This window comes from Mirounga leonina, unplaced genomic scaffold (assembly GCF_011800145.1).
Source record: "Mirounga leonina isolate KUSES-001 unplaced genomic scaffold, KU_Mleo_1.0 Mir_126, whole genome shotgun sequence".
NCBI classification, from domain to species: Eukaryota; Metazoa; Chordata; class Mammalia; order Carnivora; family Phocidae; genus Mirounga; species Mirounga leonina.
The window spans coordinates 18765906-18785132 of NW_023270314.1; the positions used below are offsets into that span (position 1 = coordinate 18765906).

General features: G+C 34.7%; 1 non-coding gene across 1 annotated transcript; it reads left to right on the forward strand.

Moving 5' to 3' along the window:
- Positions 1-1902: 1902 nt before the first annotated feature.
- Positions 1903-2038, forward strand: LOC118009079. Its single transcript, XR_004678808.1, has one exon. It is a non-coding gene; the product is annotated as a small nucleolar RNA SNORA31 (small nucleolar RNA).
- Positions 2039-19227: the final 17189 nt, after the last annotated feature.

The window sequence follows — 19227 nt, forward strand, 5'->3', positions numbered from 1 at the left end:
GAATAACCCTGCATTCTTGGGATAAATTCCACTTTGTCATAGTATATAATTGTTTTAATATGCTGTTGGATTCATTATTTCCTAGTATTTTGTTGTGGATTTTTGCATCTATATTTATAAAAGGTAATGATCTATAATATTCTTTTATCTATCTGACTTTGGTATCAGGCTAATACTGGCTTCAAAGAATGAGTTAGGGAGTGCTCCCCCTCATTTTTGAAAAACTTTGAATAGGACTGGTATTAAATTTTTCTTAAAAAGTGTGGTAAAGGGGCACCTGGGTACCTCAGTTGGTTAAGCTTCCAACCCTTGCCCTCAGCTCAGGTTTTAATCTTGAGGTTGTGGGTTCAAGCCCCATGATGGGTTCCATGCTGGATGTGGAACCTACTTAAAAAAAATTTGGTAGAATTCACCGGTGAAGTAATCTGGTCCTGTCTTGTTTTTACTGGGAGGATTTTTTTGTTTTATTTTGTTTTTGGGGGCTTTTGTTTGTTTTTAAATTACTGGTTTAATCTCTTTAATTGTTATAGTTATGTTCTGATATGTTTATTTTTATCCTTGAATCAGTCTGGTGATTCGTGTGTTTCTGAAAATTTGCCCATTTCATATAGGTTATCTAATTTTTGGTATATAATTGTTCATACAATTGTTCTCTTAAAATTGTTTTTCTATCTGCACGTTGATGGTAATTCCCCAAACTAATATTCTGATCTTAGTTATTTGTGTCTTCTTTTTCTATTCATCCAGCTAAAGGTTTGTTACTCTTTTTTAACTTTTCAAAGAATCAACTCTTGGTGTTACTGATTCTTCTTTGTTCTTCTTTGTTTGTTTATCTGTGCTCTAATCTTCATTATTTCCTTTCTTCTGTTAGCTTTGGGTTAAGTTTGTTCTTTTTTAGTTCCTTAAGATGTAAAGTTGGATTATCAATTTGAAATTTTTCTTTTAATGTATATGTTTATTACTATAAATGTTCCTCTATGCACTGCTATCACTACATCCCAGAAATTTTGGTAAACTGTGTTTTCCTTTTTATTTGTCTCAAAGTATTTTCTATTTTCCCCTGTGACCCCCTGGTTATTTCAAAGTATGGTGTTTACTGGGGCACCTGGGTGGCTCAGTTGGTTAAGCATCCAACTCTTGACTTTGGGTCGGGTCAGGGTTATGAGATTGAGCCTCACATAGGGTTCTGCACCAGGAGGGGAGCCTGCTTAGGATTCTCTCTCCCCACTCCCCGCCCTTCCCCCCACCCCCTACCCACCTCCATTTGCATGTGTATGTGCTCTCTCTAAAAAAAAAAAAAAAAAAAAAAAGAATTAAAAGTATGTCATTTAATTTACAAAAATTTAAGGATGTTTCTAGTTGTCTCCCCTTTATTGATTTATAGATTAATCTCACTGTGGTTGGAGAACATTCTCATGATTTAAATAACTAAGTTATCTTGATATCTGCTTAAGAGCCCAATATATGGTAAATTTTGATAAACATTCCACGTGTACTTAAATAAAACTGTATTCAGTTCTTTTCATATTTTCTTAAATTCTTATGTCTACTGATTTTGTGTTTTCCAAATCTGTATCTTTACTGATGTTCTGAGTAGTCTAATAATGAGAGGAAGTGTTGGAAATATCCATTAAGTCTGTAAATTTGTTCTTTCAGTTATACCTAAATTATATCTTATGTTATCCTATTGGCTATGGTATTAAATACATGCACATTTAAAATTGTTATTCATATCCATTATGTATTAATAGATTTATCAAATAAAATATGTTCTCTGGGTCCAATTAATAATTTAATTTGTATCTGGTTTTAGTATAGTTACACCTTTATTACTCATATTTCCATGCTATAGTCTTTTTAAAAATATTCCTCCTTTCAGAGTTCTTATGTTTAGTGCCTCTTATGCATCTATTTGACAGACTTGTAGCAGTTACTGTCTGCTGCTAAGGTTTTCACTAGAGATGCAAGAAAAATGTGTCCTCGTGCTTTCTGTCTGTCTGATTGTGGCAGTCAATGGGGCAATACAGGGAAAAAAATACAATAAAATAAAAAATGAAAGTGTGCCTCTTATGAGCAATCTAGTTTATTTTTTAAAAATGTTGGGCAATTTTTTTGGGGGGTACCTGGGTAGCTCAGTTGATTAAATGTCCAACCTTTGATTTAGGCTAAGGTCCTGATCTCAGGGTCTTGTTAGTTATACACTTCTTATACTGGGTTTTGTTTGTTTGCTATTATTTTAGAGACCATAATAGGCATTCTGGATTCATTGAAGTTTGACAGAAATATCTACTATCTTATTTTCATGTATGTATTTTTCATTTCTTTCTTTTCCCTTTCTGTATGTCAGTCTGAATATTTTTTTTTACCCACCTACCTATAGTCTACATTTTTTTTTTCCTTCTGCTTTATCTAATCTATTGTTAAACCAAAATAAGAATTTTAAATTCCCACTGCTGAATTTTGTTTTTCTAGAAACAGGAACTCTAGTACAGGAAAGAAACAAATGAGTTTATCTTAGAGTAAATCATTCTCTGTTAAAATTCTTCAAGTTGTTATCTGTTCTTCTGAACAATTAATCATAATAATTTGAAGGTCTATCTACTAATGCTATAATCTGCCCCAACAATGGTCTATTTCTTTTGTATATTTTTCTTCTTGCCTTTTCATTCTTTCCTTCTCATATGGGCTTGTCCAGTGGCATATCTGTTAATTTTATATTGAATAATGGACATTTTAAATAAAGAATTATAGTGTCCCTACATAATACTGTTTTCACCAAGAAACAATTAATTTATGTCACAGGTTATTCCATTATACCAGCTACCTTTATTCTTTATGTTTTTGTGTTTTATAGAATTACAGGTTATATCTCTTTATCACTTAATCATATGATAATTTCTGTCTTTCAGTGTTGCTATTGAGCAATCAGCTGTCAAATTATTTGTAAATTTAACCAAAGTATTCTCTTTGGTTATTTCTTTTTCAATTAACGGTGCTTTTTTTTTTTAAATAAACATCTATTTACTTATAAAAGTATGGGAGAAGTGATTTATTTAAAATAAAGTAGCAAGTATAAGCCTAGTTGTTATAAAACTAATCACATCATAAGGTAGTTGTGAATTTAAAATTATGTAATACATGAAGATATGCATAATCATCTTATCACATAATAAACACTGTATGTGTTCATCATAATAGGGAATATTGATACTATCAATGTTATTATTTCTGCAGCTAGCAGGAATGTAGCCAGAAGAGCAGGCTTCTTTATATTTTCTACTTTCATGTTTTTTACAGCCCATCTCTAGCATTCACACTTCGATGAAAACATGGATCCAGACCACAGGTAATAGAAAATAGAAGAGAAATTCCATTAACTCATGGACAATGCAAGGTAACTAACTACATTCTGGACCAGACTTATGAAGTTGTTTTTAGGTTAAAAATATTCTGGATCAGTTATTATGAAGTTATTATGTTTAAAAGAGCATAATTGTATAGATCAAAAACATGTGGTGATGGCAATTCTCATTTGGCACACTGTTTTAATCAATTACTAGTAGTTTTAACTTTTTAGAGGTCTCTTTTGTTTCTTTCCTGAATGTCTCTCTCTCTTTCAATATTATTTACCTCTTTTCTTGAATCTCATGCTGCCTCTTTGGCTGGTGAGATTTCAGAGTAATAACTTCTAATCTCCTGGGTAGAAGTTTCAGCACTCTGGAAATCTAGTGGGAAAAGACTGTGAGTATATTAAAAATATTTTTCTTTATCCTCTTAATGATATCTTGTGTCTCCTCTCATGCTCAGTAGATGACCTTATACTCTCTTTTCCAGGAAAAAAAAATCTTAGATGTAAATATACTTTCATATTACTAATAAAAACACTTGAAACATTCTTGAATTTTATACCCATTCTATATTCTTTTAATTCAAATTACTATAAAAACTCAAGGCTCCTACTTTAAAGGCAAGTTCCTCACATATCCCCTATAAACAACACTTTCATCAGTTATCATTTCTTTTTCTTATATACCAATCTTGTCCCCACCAACTAGGTACTCTCATATGATAACATGTGGTTAAGAGTTATCTAACACTGAGATGTTGTTTTTCATCTTTTCTTATGCCTTCAGTGCAGTTATTTTAATAGGAAGTTATCATAGAGTATATCAAGAAAGGCTGTCTTGCTGCTATTTTAATCAAGGGACACATTATATATTCTTTGTTTATGTCTATGACATTTAAAAAATATTGGTCCTTGGGTTTCTCAATAAATCCATATTTTATATATAATTTTTAAATATTTCATTGGCATTAGACTGCTGCATGTATAAACATATTAAATTAAATAGATTCTATTTTTCTCAGCTTGATCATATATCAAAATTTTATTTTTGAGAGCTACCAACCTTCATGAATAATCTTTATAGTATTCGTGCTACGAAGTAAGGGCACTCATATATTTTTCTATCAAAATTTACCTTAGTAAAATTTTAGAATATGACCAGTATTCTCTTTCTTGCCACCTGATAACATAATTGCTGTTTCTGAGAGCTCCCATCTTTTTTGCTTGTTTTTTTCCCACACTTTATATATATATTATGTGAATTGTAAAATTTTCCTTAATTTTCCAGTTTTCCTATGTGTAGCTTCTGAGTATAATGTAGGAAAGGTTGCAATTAGTGATTAATGTGTTAAATGGGAAACATATGGTCAAAATAGGTGAATGAATGGACAATTTCAACAGAGAACTAGATTCTCTAAAACATAACTCAATGACGAAGAATGAAATAATCAAAATGGTAGAGTAGAAAACCCCAGCCACCATGCCCCTACAGAAACAATTAGATAGCTGTCCATGAACAAAAATAGTTCTGAGAGAGCTCAGGAGTCCACTTAAAAAGTTTAATAACACAGTAGAGCAAAACACCTGAAAATAAGTTCACAAAGGTAGGAAGAACAGTTTCATTTGCCTGCATCATCTCACGGCCCCGGGCAGCTCTCTCTCACCAAAGAGAACTTCCTAGACTAAGAGAACTTCCCTCACCAGGAAAAAGAGAGCAAAATGAGTCATCAGTTTCCCCAACTTTTCAGTGCTCTGAACAAAGTATCTGCTTTGGTCCCAACCCTCCCAGATACCAGTAAAACTGAGACAGCTGGAAACAAGAAATAAACATGGGGACAGACAGTATTAGCCACGTGGCAGAAGTGACAAAGGTACCCAATAGCCTGTATTGAAGAGGATCCCAGCACTTTGCCACTTGAGGAGCTCAACAGCCCTTGTGGGCACTTGGAACACCCCCAACTGCCATCACTGAGGACCTCTTCATAGACCTGACTGACCCACAGAGGACCCCCATGGCTTTCTCCACTGAGGAAACCAATAGCCAATACAGCCAGCATGGATCCTTTGCAGATTTTGCTTTGAGGTTTTTCACCACAGACCTTCCTGTTTGCAGACACCAGCTGCCCAAGAGCCTCCCCACCCCGTACAGTGCTTGTGGACCTGGTACCAGCCCTGATTTCTGTCATTGGCCAGCACCAATATTTGTACCCAGCTAGTCTCAGAAGCTATGTACGTGCAAGCCATTGGCCCTGGCCTTCTATCACCAGCATCAAATTCTGTGTGCACACTGAAAGCTAGCACCTATACCCACCCAGATGCATGCAGACAGCCTGGGGCCTGCAGCTGCTTGGGCTCCCAAGCCAGCCCTGACTCCTATCACTGTGCTGCACTAATGTGCATGCTTGCAGCTAACCCCAGCAGTCACATAACTGCATGCTGCCTGACCTAACTCTCATCACTAGCCCCAACCATCATGCATGTGTTGTGGCTAGCCCCTGCAGTCATGCAAGTACATGCTGACACACAGAAACCCCATAGCTGCTTGTGTACCTGCAACTGATGCTGACCTCTGCTCTTGGGCCCAGCCATTGACACTATGTATGTGTTTGCATTGGCCCTTGCCATCACATAGGGCACCTTCATTCAGCCCTAACAGCAACATTCAGCAGCAGTAGAATGCATGTTGTTCTCTGTACATGGATACCTTCTCCAGGACAGATCATATATTAGGTCAGAAGACAAAGCTCAGCAAATTTTAAAAGATTGAAATCATGTCACGTATGTTTTCATCACAGTGCTATGAAACTAGAAATAACAGGAGGAAAACTATAATATTCACAAATATGTGGAAATTAAAGACCACACCTGAACAACCAGTGCTTTAAAGATGAATCAAAAGGAAAATAAAAAAATATATTGAAACAGGACACCTGGGTGGCTGAGATGGTTAAGCCACTGCCTTTGGCTCAGGTCATGATCCTGGAGTCCCAGGATCGAGTCCCGCATCAGACTCCCTGCTCAGCAGGGAGTCTGCTTCTCCCTCTGACCCTCCCCCTTCTCATGCTCTCTCTCTCTCATTCTCTCTCTCAAATAAATAAATAAAATCTTTAAAAAAATATATATTGAAACAAATGAAAATGGAAACACAACATATCAAAACTTTCGGGATGCAAGAAAGCAGTGCAAGACAGAAGTTTATGGGAATAAATGCCTACATTAAGGAAAAAAAAGGATCTCAAATAAACAACCTAATTGCATACCTCAAGGAAGTGGGAAAAGAACAAACCAAGCCCAAATTAAGCAGAAGAGAGAAGATAACAAAGGTCAGAGCAGAAATAAGTGAAATAGATTAGAAAATCAATAAAAAGATACACAAATCTGAACTGATTTTTTTGAAAACATTAACAAAATTGACACCCATATTGCTAGATTTACCAAGGAAAAAAGAAAGAAGACCTAAATAAATAAAATTATAAATAAAAAAGGAGACATTATAACTGACACCACAGAAATATAAAGGATCATTTGAGACTACTGTGAACAATTATATGCCTATAAATTGGAAATCCTAGAAGAAATATTTAAGTTCCTAGAAACATATAACCTAACAAGTAAAATCATGAAAAAATATAAAATATAGATAGAAATAGTAATCAAAAACCTCCCAGCAAAGAAAAGCCCAGGATCAGATGGCTTAAAGGGTAAATTCTAAAGAATTAGTATCTTTTCTACTTTCACTTCCAAAAAATTGAAGAGGGAGCCCCCCAAACTCATTTTACAAGGCCAGCATTATGCAGATACCAAACCCACAAGTAAAGAAAACTTCAGGACTATATTCTTATAGAGATATATAGAGGTATAAACATTCTCAACAAAATACTAGCAAACTAAATTCAATAGCACATTGAAAAGATGATATACCATGATCAAGTGGAATTTATCCCTCAGATGCAGGGATGTTTCAACCTAGGACAATCAATAAATGTGACACACTACATAAATAGAATGAAAGACAAAAATCATATGATCATCCCAATAGATGCAGGAAAAAAATTTGACAAAATTCAACAACTCAACTTTCTGATATAAACTCTCAATAAATTATGCATAAAGGAAATACACCTCAACATTAGAAAGGCATATATGAGAAGACCACAGCTAACATCATACTCAATGGTAAAGAGCTGAAAGCTTTCCATTTAGGATAAGGAACAAGACAAGAGCACCCACTCTCATAACTCCTATTGAACAAAGTATCGGAAATCCTAATTAGAGAAGTTAGGCAAGAAAAAGAAATAAAAGGCATCCAAATCAGAAAGAAAAAAGTAAAATTGTCTCTATTTGCTGATGACATGATCTTCTTTTTTTTTCATGATCTTCTATATAAATGCCCTCTAAAGATGCCATCAAAACATTTTTGATCTAATCAACAAATTGAGTAAAGTTTAAGGATACAAAATCAACATACAAAAATTAGTTGCATTTACAGAAGACTATCTCATTCACATTAGCATCAAAAATAATAAAATAGTTAGGAATAAATTTAACCAAGGGAGTGAAAGATCTATAGACTGAAAACCATAAGACACTGATGAAAGAAATTGAGGACACAAATACATGGAAAGATATTCCATGTTCATGGATTGGAAAAAATAATAGTGTTAAAATATCCATATTATCCAGAGCCATTTATAGATTCAATGCAATCCCTACCAAAATCCCAATGGCATTTTTCAAAGAATAGAAAAAAACAATTCTCAAACTCCTATGGAACCACAAAGACTCTGAATAGCCAACACAATTTTAGAGAAGAAACAACATGGAGGCATCTTACTTCCTGATTTCAAGCTATATTACAAAGCTACAATAATCAAAACAATGTGGTACTGGCATAAAAGCAGATACATAACCTGAAGGAGCAGAATTGGGAGCCCAGAAATTAACTCATACATATATGGTCAACTGATATTTGTCAGGGGAGCCAAGAATACTCAGTGGGGAAAGGACAGTCTCTTCCATAAATGGGAAAACTGGATATCCACATGCAAAAGAATAAAACTGAACCCATAACTCACACCACTCACAAAAATGAACTCAAATGGATTAAGGACTTTAACATAAGACCTGAAAAAGTACATTCCCCAAAGAAAACATGGGTAAAAATCTCCTTGACATCAGTCCTGACAATGACTTTTTGTATATGACACTAAGGGAACAAGCAACGAAAGCAAAAATCAGCAAGCGGGACTACATCAAACTAAATTGACAAAATCAAGGGCAACCTACAGAATAGGAGAAAATATTTGTAAACCATGTATCTGATAATGTTAATATCCAAAATATATTTTTTAAAAACTCATAAAAACAATGAAAAAATGTTAATGGCAAAGAAACAAACAATCCAATTTAAAAATGGGCAGAGGACCTAAACATATTTTTCCAAAGAAGACATACAAATGGCCAACAAATACATGAAGAAGTGCTCAACATCACTAATCATCAGGGAAATGCAAATCAAAGCAATAATGAGATATGACCTCACACCTGTTAGAATGGCTATTATAAAAAAAAAAAAAGAGGTAACAATGCTGAAGAAAAAGAGAAAAAGAACAATTGTGCACTACTGGAAGGAATATAAATTGGTACAGCCACTGCAAAAATCAGTCTGAAGTTTTCAAAAAATTTAAAATAAAACTACCACATGACCCAGCAATCTCACTGGGTATATATCCAGAGGAACTGAAATCACTATCTTGAAGAGATTCCCATGTTTGTTACAGCATTATTCACAATAGCCAAGACACAGAAACAACGTAAGTGTTGACTGATGGATAGATAAATAAAATGTGGTATAGATACACAATGGAATATTACACACAAGGAAATCCTGTCATTTGTGACATAGATGGATCATGGGGGCATTATGCTAAGTGAAGTATATCAGAAAAAGACAAATACTATATAATCTCACTTATTATGTGGAATCTAAAAACATTTAACCCATGGAAACAGGAAGTGGAACTGAGAGAATTAGCAGGTCATTGGGCTGCTTCACCAGAAAGAACCCATCACCCAAAACTTGGAGCTGGAGGAGAAGAAGACCATATTCTCACCATATACACCTGGAGTAGAACTTCCATCATATTGACCTGAGGAGAAAGGGAAAAGGTTGTGGCTCAAATGCCATAGTTCTTCAGTGTTCTTAGGAGAACTTTGTAAGTTTGATTAAATACACTTATCTCCTTGTGCTCTATGCTCTCAGGACAATTTCCACAGTTTAAACAGTATTTTTTAAAAAATATATAATGTGGGGCGCCTGGGTGGCTCAGTTGGTTAAGCGACTGCCCTCGGCTCAGGTCATGATCCTGGAGTCCCGGGATCGAGTCCTGCATCGGGCTCCCTGCTTGGCGGGGGGTCTGCTTCTCCCTCTGATCCTCTCCCCTCTCGTGCTCTCTGTCTCTCATTCTCTCTCTCAGATAAATAAATAAAATCTTTAAAAAAATAAAAAAATATAATGTTCATCAATTTTCAATTGTTTTGTCAGGGAACAGATCTGTGGACCTTGTCATATTGCCATTTCACAAGTCAAGTTCCTTGCTTTTTTTTTTTTTAAGATTTGTTTATTTGTGAGAGAGTGCATGCGAGAGAGAGAGTGCAAGCGGGGGTGGGGGAGGGGCAGAAGGAGAGGGAGAGAACCCTTGAGCAGACTCCCTACTGAGTGTGGAGTCCAACACGGGGCTTGAGATCCCAGGACCCTGAGATCATGACATGAGCCAAAAACTAAGAGTTGGACTCTTAACCAACTGAGCCACCCAGGAGCCCCAAGTTCCTTGCTTCTTACCTACAAATTATATGGAAACTCAAGTGAAGGAAAGCAATCCATCAAAAAGAAAATGAAATAAACTGATTTTGAGTTTCACATAAAGTCATGTTAACAACAGCATAAAGTGTACGGTACAAATGTTCTTATTCTAAGTCTCTTTTAAATACACAAAGAACTTAAAGTTTTATATTCTGTATTTGTAAGCTGACTATAGTGTTGAAATTTTCAATTATAATTTTTTTATGTAGCAATTTAACCATTGAGAAAGAAAGATAGAAAAGGTTCTAAGTCATAACATATTTTGAGAATATTTATCTCAATAGCTAAGAGTATACAGATGAGCTGTTAGAATGGGAAGTTTAGAGGAGTCATTGTATCAACGTTGACAATTATAAAGACTTTTGTTGTTTCTTTTTTGATATTTTATTTTCTGTCATCCTCAACTATATATCACAAAAATTGAGATAGTATTTAAATTTATTGATATCCCATACAATCAAGGAAATACTTATATTTTAAGTAAATCAAATAAATATGACAGAAATACTAGTCAAAATACTTAAAATGAGACATAAATCAGATTAGTTGTTTTCATCTTAATCTTTAAAACTACCTGGCTGGTTCTTTGACTTAAAATCAAATAATTTATGTTAATTTTTATAGTCCTTAAGACTATATTTTAAATTGGGAAACTCCAAGTAGTAGTCTATTGAAGTAATTTGATGTATTGAAATTTTACTGAAATAAAACATTTCCTCATTATTTTTAAATCAAGAATCAACTGGAGAGTGCCTGGGTGGCTCAGATGGTTAAGCGTCTGCCTTCGGCTCAGGTCCTGGGATGGAGTCCCACATCGGGCTCCTTGCTTAGCAGGGAGCCTGCTTCTCCCTCTGCCTTCCACTCCCACTGCTTGTACTCTCCCTCTCTCTCTCTGGCAAATAAATAAATAAAATCTTAAAAAAAAGAATCAACTGGAATCATCCCTAATCAATAGACTCACCACTGTATTTCCATTGCACTTGTTTTCTCAGTTTTCCCTTCTGTATATCATATCATTAGATTGACTCTCAACAGGCAATTGTCTTTTGGAATCTAATAAAAATATAATTAATTTTATACACAACTTGTTTTGTAGTTCTTTAGTGAAAAAGGTTATCAGATCAGACTTAGATTTAGTCTGATATATCAGTTTCTAAATTATACTACTGCTCCTACCTCCCTTTAGAATATTTCCTTTGACAATAATTAGCAAAAGTATTAATAATGACTTCCAGAGAAGTACACGCAAATCCCATGAAAACTGGATGATGGAAGAGACAAAAGAACCCTGCTAAGTCATCCACAGCTTTGCAACTCTGATTGAAGATCTTCAATTAGAAAATATTCTGTTCAGTGACAGCAAACCATTTCATTTTTAAAGTTTCTATAAGATCATAATTCTAATATGCATTCTTTCATGGGTCATATCTGTAATGTAATTTTTTAAAAATATCAAAATATAACAATTCTTTCTGGAATTGTATTAGAAAGACACCAGTTCTGAGATAATTTATTTTTAATAAACTGCCTTCTACCATAAAGGGCCTAAGGTCAAAATTCTGTCAACATATCTTTATCTATAATAGAAATAATTTTGTTTCTCTGGGTTTTACTCTCTACACTGGTAACTAACGGATCATGTCGACTGAAGGTACTGTTTAAGTGACAGAACATTTCTGATTCACAAACCGCACGTCACAATAAATAGACAATCAGAACTTTACCTAATCTACTCTAACCTCTTAATTTTACTATTTAAAATATTGAGGCTCTGAGGGTGAATGCGCTCACCATGATTTCTAACAGGGCTGTTTCTAAGAGAACAAGGTACCTCATTCCACTCCACCGCTCCTTTCCTTTGCATCATTTTGCCTACATTGTAAACAGCTTTTGTAAGTACAATTAGAAAATATAGATAGACTTTTCTAAATATTTCTCGCCTCAATCAGTGTTTCAGAATCCTTAACACCCTGCATTTTGAGGCATAGAACCATTCATCTTACATTCATATTGCTGAAAGCTCATCCGTACCCGCAAGTCTACCGCTATTGCTTAGCTACACTATATTATCTCCAAACCATATATTGGGATTTGTTTTGCCTGGACAATCTGAATTGTCTATTAAGAAAACTTGAATCCAATGAATAATCTTAAAACTCTCTGCTTCCTTTCTTTGTCTAGACATGATTTTTAACACATCCTCATTTTATTTAGACAAATGAAAATATTACAGCATATTGATATCTGCTTTTCTCAGATTACTTTATTTGTCATAGTTATCATAGGATCTGTGTTTCTATGTAGGAATTCAAATGCAATTTTCACAACATTGGTACTGAAGAACTGAAAGGATGATTTAGATCATATCCTGGTTTGATATTCCAATGGATTATAATAAAAGATAAAAGTAATAGCTATGTTCACTTAAAAACTGGTATACATAAATTGGGGACATCATTTAAAAAAATCTATTGGTGGCCAACATATATAGTACCACTTTTCATTTTATTTTTTGGAGATTCACATAATTGCTTTAAAAAGGGTAAACTGATGATTTTTACTTCCTTTTCCATATGCCCACCCCATATTAAAAGGTATCTTTTTTGCAAATCCCATTTCTTTAGATCTGAGATAGGAATAGAGAAATTATGAGTTAACTAGATGAGGAATTTAGTTTTATACCTCTGATGTAAAAAATAATTTAACAAAAGCCAAATCTGTGTAAAAGTTAAACATCTGAAGAATATAAAGGCTTAACTCTGATGTTATTTTTACTCTAATGTTGTTGTCATTGAGGACAATGGAGCATATTAACTTATCCTTTCAACACTGATTGAACATGTACAATGTAAAGTACCCCATGAGCTAGTAGTGAGTGCACAAAAATAAATTATAAAGGATCATTGCCTTCAGGGAAATAACTATGTATTTTAAAAAGTGATGTATAAAAAATGTCCAACAATAATTTATTGGGGTTCACTTTGGAGAATGAATGAATAGTAAATAAGAATATGTTATCTGAAAACTAACACTATGCCATTGATTAATGAACTGAGCACTTACAAAGTACTGGACTCTTTGCCTGTATAAAAAGATTTTATTTATTTATTTGAGAGAGAGAGCACACAGGTGGTGAAGAGGAGCAGAGGGAGAGTTACAGGGAGCCTCACAAAGGGCTTAATCCCAGGACACTGAGATCATAATCTGAGCTGAAGGCAGACGCTTAACGAACTGAGCCACCCAGGCGTCCCTAAAAAGACTACTTTGTAAGAGCAATTTTAGGTTTACAACAAAGTTAGGAGAAAGATAGAGATTTCTCATACATGCATAGTCTCATACATGCATAACCTCTCCCTCTTATCAACATCACCAACTAGCATGACACTTTTTACCAAGGATGAACCTACAGTGACACATCATAATCACCCAAAGTCCACAGTTTACCTTGGGATTCAATCTTCGTATTATGACCTCTTTTTTATAATGATCGAGTTTTAAGAGCTATTTGTATAATTTGAAAAATAGTCATATCAGATATTTGCCAATATTTTCTCCCATTCTCTGGCTTGTCCGCTCAATGTCTTGATGTTGTCTTTTGTAATGCAGAGTTTTGAATTTTGATAACATTGATCTTATCAATTATTTCTTTCATGGACTGGTCTTTTGTGTTGTATTTAAAAGACATCACTGGGGTGCCTGGGTGGCTCAGTCGGTTGAGCATCTGCCTTTGGCTCAGGTCATGATCCCCGGGTCCTGGGATTGAGCCACGCATCGGGCTCCCTGCTTAGTGGGGAGTCTGCTTCTCCCTCTCCCTCTCCCCCTGCTTGTGCTCTTTCTGTCTCTCTCTTAAATAAATAAATAAATAAATAAATAAATAAATAAATAAATAAATAAATAACTGACTGACTGACATCACCATACCTAAGATCGTGTAGGTTTTCTCCTATTTATCTTCTAGGAGTTTTATATTTACATGTAGGTCTATGATTCATTTTGAGTTAATTTTTGTGAAAGTTGTAAGGTCTTTGTCTAAGTTCATTTTTTGCAGGAGAATATCCAGTTGCTTCAACACCATTTGTTGAAGAGACTACTTTTGCTCCACTGCATTGCCTTTGCTCCTTTGTCAAAGATCAGTCAAGGGCACCTGGGTGGCTCAGTTGGTTGAGCGGCTGCTTTCAGCTCAGGTCATAATCCTGCAGTCCCTGGATCGAGTCCCGCATTGGGCTCCCTGCTCAGTGGGGAGTCTGCTTCGCCCTCTGACCCTCCCCCCTCTCATGTGATTCTCTCTCTCTCATTCTCTCTCTCTCAAATAAATAAATAAAATCTTAAAAAAAAAGATCAGTTGATTACATTTATGCGGGTCCATTTCTGGGCTTTCTAGTCTCTTCCACTGATGTATTTGTCTATTCTTTGCTAATACCACACTGTCTTCATTACTGTAGCTTTATAGTAAGTCTTAAAGTAGGACAGTGTCAGTCCTTTAAGTTCTTCTCTTTCAATATTATGTTGGCTATTTGGGGTCTTTTGCCTCTCTTTATAAACTTTAGATCAGTTTATAAATAACTTGATGGGATTTTGAATGACATTGCATTGAATCTATAGGTCAAGTTGGAAAAAAATGACATTTTTAAAAAATTTTATTATGTTATGTTAATCACCATACATTACATCATTAGTTTTTGATGTAGTGTTCCATGATTCATTGTTTGCGCATAACGCCCAGTGCTCCATTCAGTACGTGCCCTCCTGAGTCTTCCTATCTGTGAACACAGAATTTGTCTCCATTTATTTAGTTCTTTGATTTCTTTCATCAAAGTTTTGTAGTATTTCTCATAGAGATCTTGCACATATTTTGTCAGATTTATACCTAATCATTTCATTTTGGAGGTGCTAATATAAATGGTATTGTGTCTTTAATTTCAAATTCCACTTGTTTTCTGATGGTATGTAGGAAAACAACTGACTTTTATCTATTAACCTTGTATCCTGAAACTGTGCTATAATTTCTCATTCTACCTATAGAACTCTTTGTCCAAAATGAGTTTCAAGAGGATATCTGCCAATATGTGAAACAGATTGGAAGAAAGTTGCTTTGGTCAATAGGTTTAGAGAGGTGCTATTTCTAAAATTTTCAAATATTTTCTATCCAAACACATATTACAATTCCTAGGTGAATAATAGTTTCATTGATTCTCATTTTATCATTAAAATTAAACTAATTTTTAATTCATAGAGGACTGATTATAAGCTTGTCCATTTTTAATGCTTCATCAGTATCTATATATTTACATTACTACTTGATTTTATTTTCTTAAAGTTACCACAGTCTTAATTCAGAAACCCAAGGCAGTTATGAATGTTCTTCATCTCCCTGAACTGTTCCATGTTTATAGATAACCTAAGCATAGGTAAGGGAGTGGAATAGCTCTGAAATTTAAACTTATTTTGTGTTCCAGATATTAGCTCTGGGGCCTTGTAAAGGGAGGTGAATTCATGTTTTGAATATTTACTATATGGTAGGTATTGTGTTAAATATTCTATATACACTATATTTCATCTTCAGCATACACTTTTAAAGCAATATTATATATCTGAGTGTATATCTCATGAGGATAATGAGGATAGAACTTAGAGAAATCGAATGGTTTGTCAAAACAATAAAATCAGCAGTAAGACACCTTGAGATTTAGTCTTTATTTGAGCCACTCTAGAGATTGCTCATTATTTACCACATGCAGCAGTTATTTAACTTCATGAAATCTTTTGTGGAAATAGGATTTGTTATAGGACTATTCTGTAGTTCTGTAAATTAGCATATGTGAATGCACTGTAAAGATAATATGGATTCAACAAATGATGGCTTCTCAGTTCTTCATACTCTCTCTCCTGTTGTGTCTCCCCCTTTTTATACCCTCTTTTATTTTTTTTTAATATTTTTAATTTATTTATTTGACAGAGAGAGACACAGCGAGAGAGGGAACACAATCAGGGGGAGTGGGAGAAGGAGAAGCAGGCCCCCCGCCAAGCAGAGAGCCCGATGTGGGGCTCGATCCCAGGACCCTGGGACCATGACCTGAGCTGAAGGCAGACGCTTAACGACTGAGCCACCCAGGTGCCCCTAGACCCTCTTTTAAAAACGCTTATGGCTGGGGCACCTGGGTGGCTCAGTCGTTGGGCATCTGCCTTCGGCTCAGGTCTTAATCTCAGGGTCCTGGGATCAAGCCCCACCTCGGGCTCCCTGCTCGGCGGGAGGCCTGCTTCTCCCTCTCCCACTCCCCCTGCTTGAGTTCCCTCTCTCGTTGTGCCTCTCTCTGTCAAATAAATAAATAAAATTTAAATAAATAAATAAATAAATAAAATAAAAACGCTTATGGCCAGAACCTAAATTAATAATATTTGAAGATAATTGATACACGTCTAAAACTATGATGAGGTAAAAACACAGCATACAGATGATTAGAGATGTTAGTTGTCAACATCCAAAAATCATAAAACATACAAAATCTAATCTATGGTATTTCCAGTTAAATATAACAATATTAATAACAACCACATACACATATTTCCATTCAAAAAGAATAAGTTTTCATATTCATTTTATTTTGTTGAATGACAAAGAAACTCTGCTAATGACCCATTTCCCACTGCCAAGTAAGTTTTGGAGTTATAGAGTGAGAACTTCATAAAACATATATTTTTGGACACATGAACTAAGCAACAGAACATTTATGAACAAATTTAAGAAAAGAAAAGAATATCCATCATCAAAAAGAATGAAATTTTGCCATTTGCAATGATGTGGATGGAGCTGGAAGGTATTATGCTAAGCAAAATAAGCCAGTCAGAGAAAGACAAATACCGTATGATTTCACTCATATGTGGAATTTAAGAAACAAAAGAGATGAACATATGGGAAGGCAGAAAATAAAAAAAGGAGGGAAACAAACCCTAAGGGACTTGTAACAATAGAGAACAAACTGAGGGGTGATGGAGGGGCAGTGGGTGGGGGATGGGCTAGATGGGTGATTAAGGAGGACACTTGTGATGAGCACTGGGTATTGTATATAAGTGATGAATCACTGAATTCGACTCCTAAAACCATTATTGTACTGTATCTTAACTAACTGGAATTTAAATAAAAGATTAAAAAAAATAAAGTGAAAGTATAAAAAAATTAAAAAACAAATAAAATAAATATTGAAATTAATAGGTCCTTTTGTCTTATAAGGACTTTTACATTTACACTTGAATAAATGTGTCACATTTGAGAAGAAAAGAAAAAAGAAAAGGGAAAAGAAGGAAAGGGAAGGGAAATAGAAAGGGAAAGGAAATCCCATTTTGTGAAACATGATTACTGGTATCCTTTTCCCTACTTCCCTGCTTTTAATGTCAGTTTCTTTCTTTCTTTTTTTTTTAAGATATTATCTACTTATTTGAGAGAGAGAGAGAAAGAGCATGAGCGGGGTGGGGGAAGGGCAGACGGAGAGGGAGAAGCAGACTCTCCACTGAGCAGGGAGTCCACTGCGGGGCTCAATCCCAGGACCCCTGGACCTCGGGATCATGACCTGAGCCCAAGGCAGCTGCTTAACCTACTGAGCCATCCAGGTGCCCTTTAATGTCAGTTTCTTGAGTTAAAATCACTACTAAAAAAAAGTTTAGTGGAATTTTTAATAAAAACTTCTTTAGAGTTAATTTTGAAAGGGCTTTTTCTTCTATAAGGAGTGCTATATGTACTTCTACACTTTCTACAGCAAAAAGGTTTACACAGCGCAAGATTTAAGACAAATACCAATGATCATTTTGGTTTGTCTGAATTTATTTTGCTCAAGCAATTTCTGAAATTGCTTTTGTGGATTTATATTTCATTTTAATTGAGACAAAATGAGCAGTGTCAGGTGAGATATTGATTGCTTTTTAAATATGCTGACAGGGAAATGTATCCTATTAGATAGTTGCTGGATTTACTTTTTAAGTGGACCTGTATCTTTAATAAAGCATTTAAAATATATTGACTAAATATTAAATGTCTATCAAGAACTCTTTAAATGTGTATTTATAACATTTCATTTTAATTAAAATGTTTCTAATTTTACTTGAGAGAACAAGAAATTTAATTGGTTTCTCTCAATATTTTTGTTTGTGTATTTTATTTCTCTGTAATTGCAGTAAGATACAGCTGTTCTCATTCAATTAATCTACTCCTAGGAAAACATATATGACTTATGTAAGCAACTAAATAAGAATAAACATCTGAAATTTGCATTTCTGGCACTCTATTAGAAGCAACTTCTGTATTTTAACTTATAACTCACGTTACCCAAAATCATTTCTACTCATGTTTTCAAGGAAATGTTATATTGTATAAAGCTATAATTCTCCTTATCAGTTAAAACCTAGGATGGATATTTTAACAGGATTCAACCTTCTTGAATTTCACTTCTGACAAAGATGAGCAGAATTACTCAGTAAAGTCACTGCCTGACCAACTGCTGCTGATGGCTGCCTTTTTGTTCAGAGAGGCCCTCCACATCATTGAGAGCATAAAATCAACAATAGAGAAGTTAATGTCAACAAAGATCCCAGATTTTAGGTTTCACATCTGATTTTAGGCTATTTCAAATATTTTTTTACAGTATTATTATGAAGAATGTCAAGGCCAGTCCCAGAGAAGATATTTGTAGTGGTCTCCAGGAGCAGAGTTAGAAGAGTGAGGTAAGGGGTAGCTGCCTTCACTCAATAGTATGTTGGTTTGCTGCTATCTCTGTATCCATTCTTTTGTTTTACTAGATAATTTATTAATGAATAAGAAGTTTCTCAGCTGTTTGTACCTGTAAATTTTCATAGATTGACCTCCAGGAGACAAGACTGTCTTCACTGTGGTTCTGATAGGAGAATTAAAGTGCTACCACCAAGGAGCTAAAGTTTTAACGACATTATTTTGGTCAAAGAATCCTTTATTCTTTCCCTCCCAAAATGCTATGCATATCATAATATATTGCAGAGTCCTCTACTTAACTAT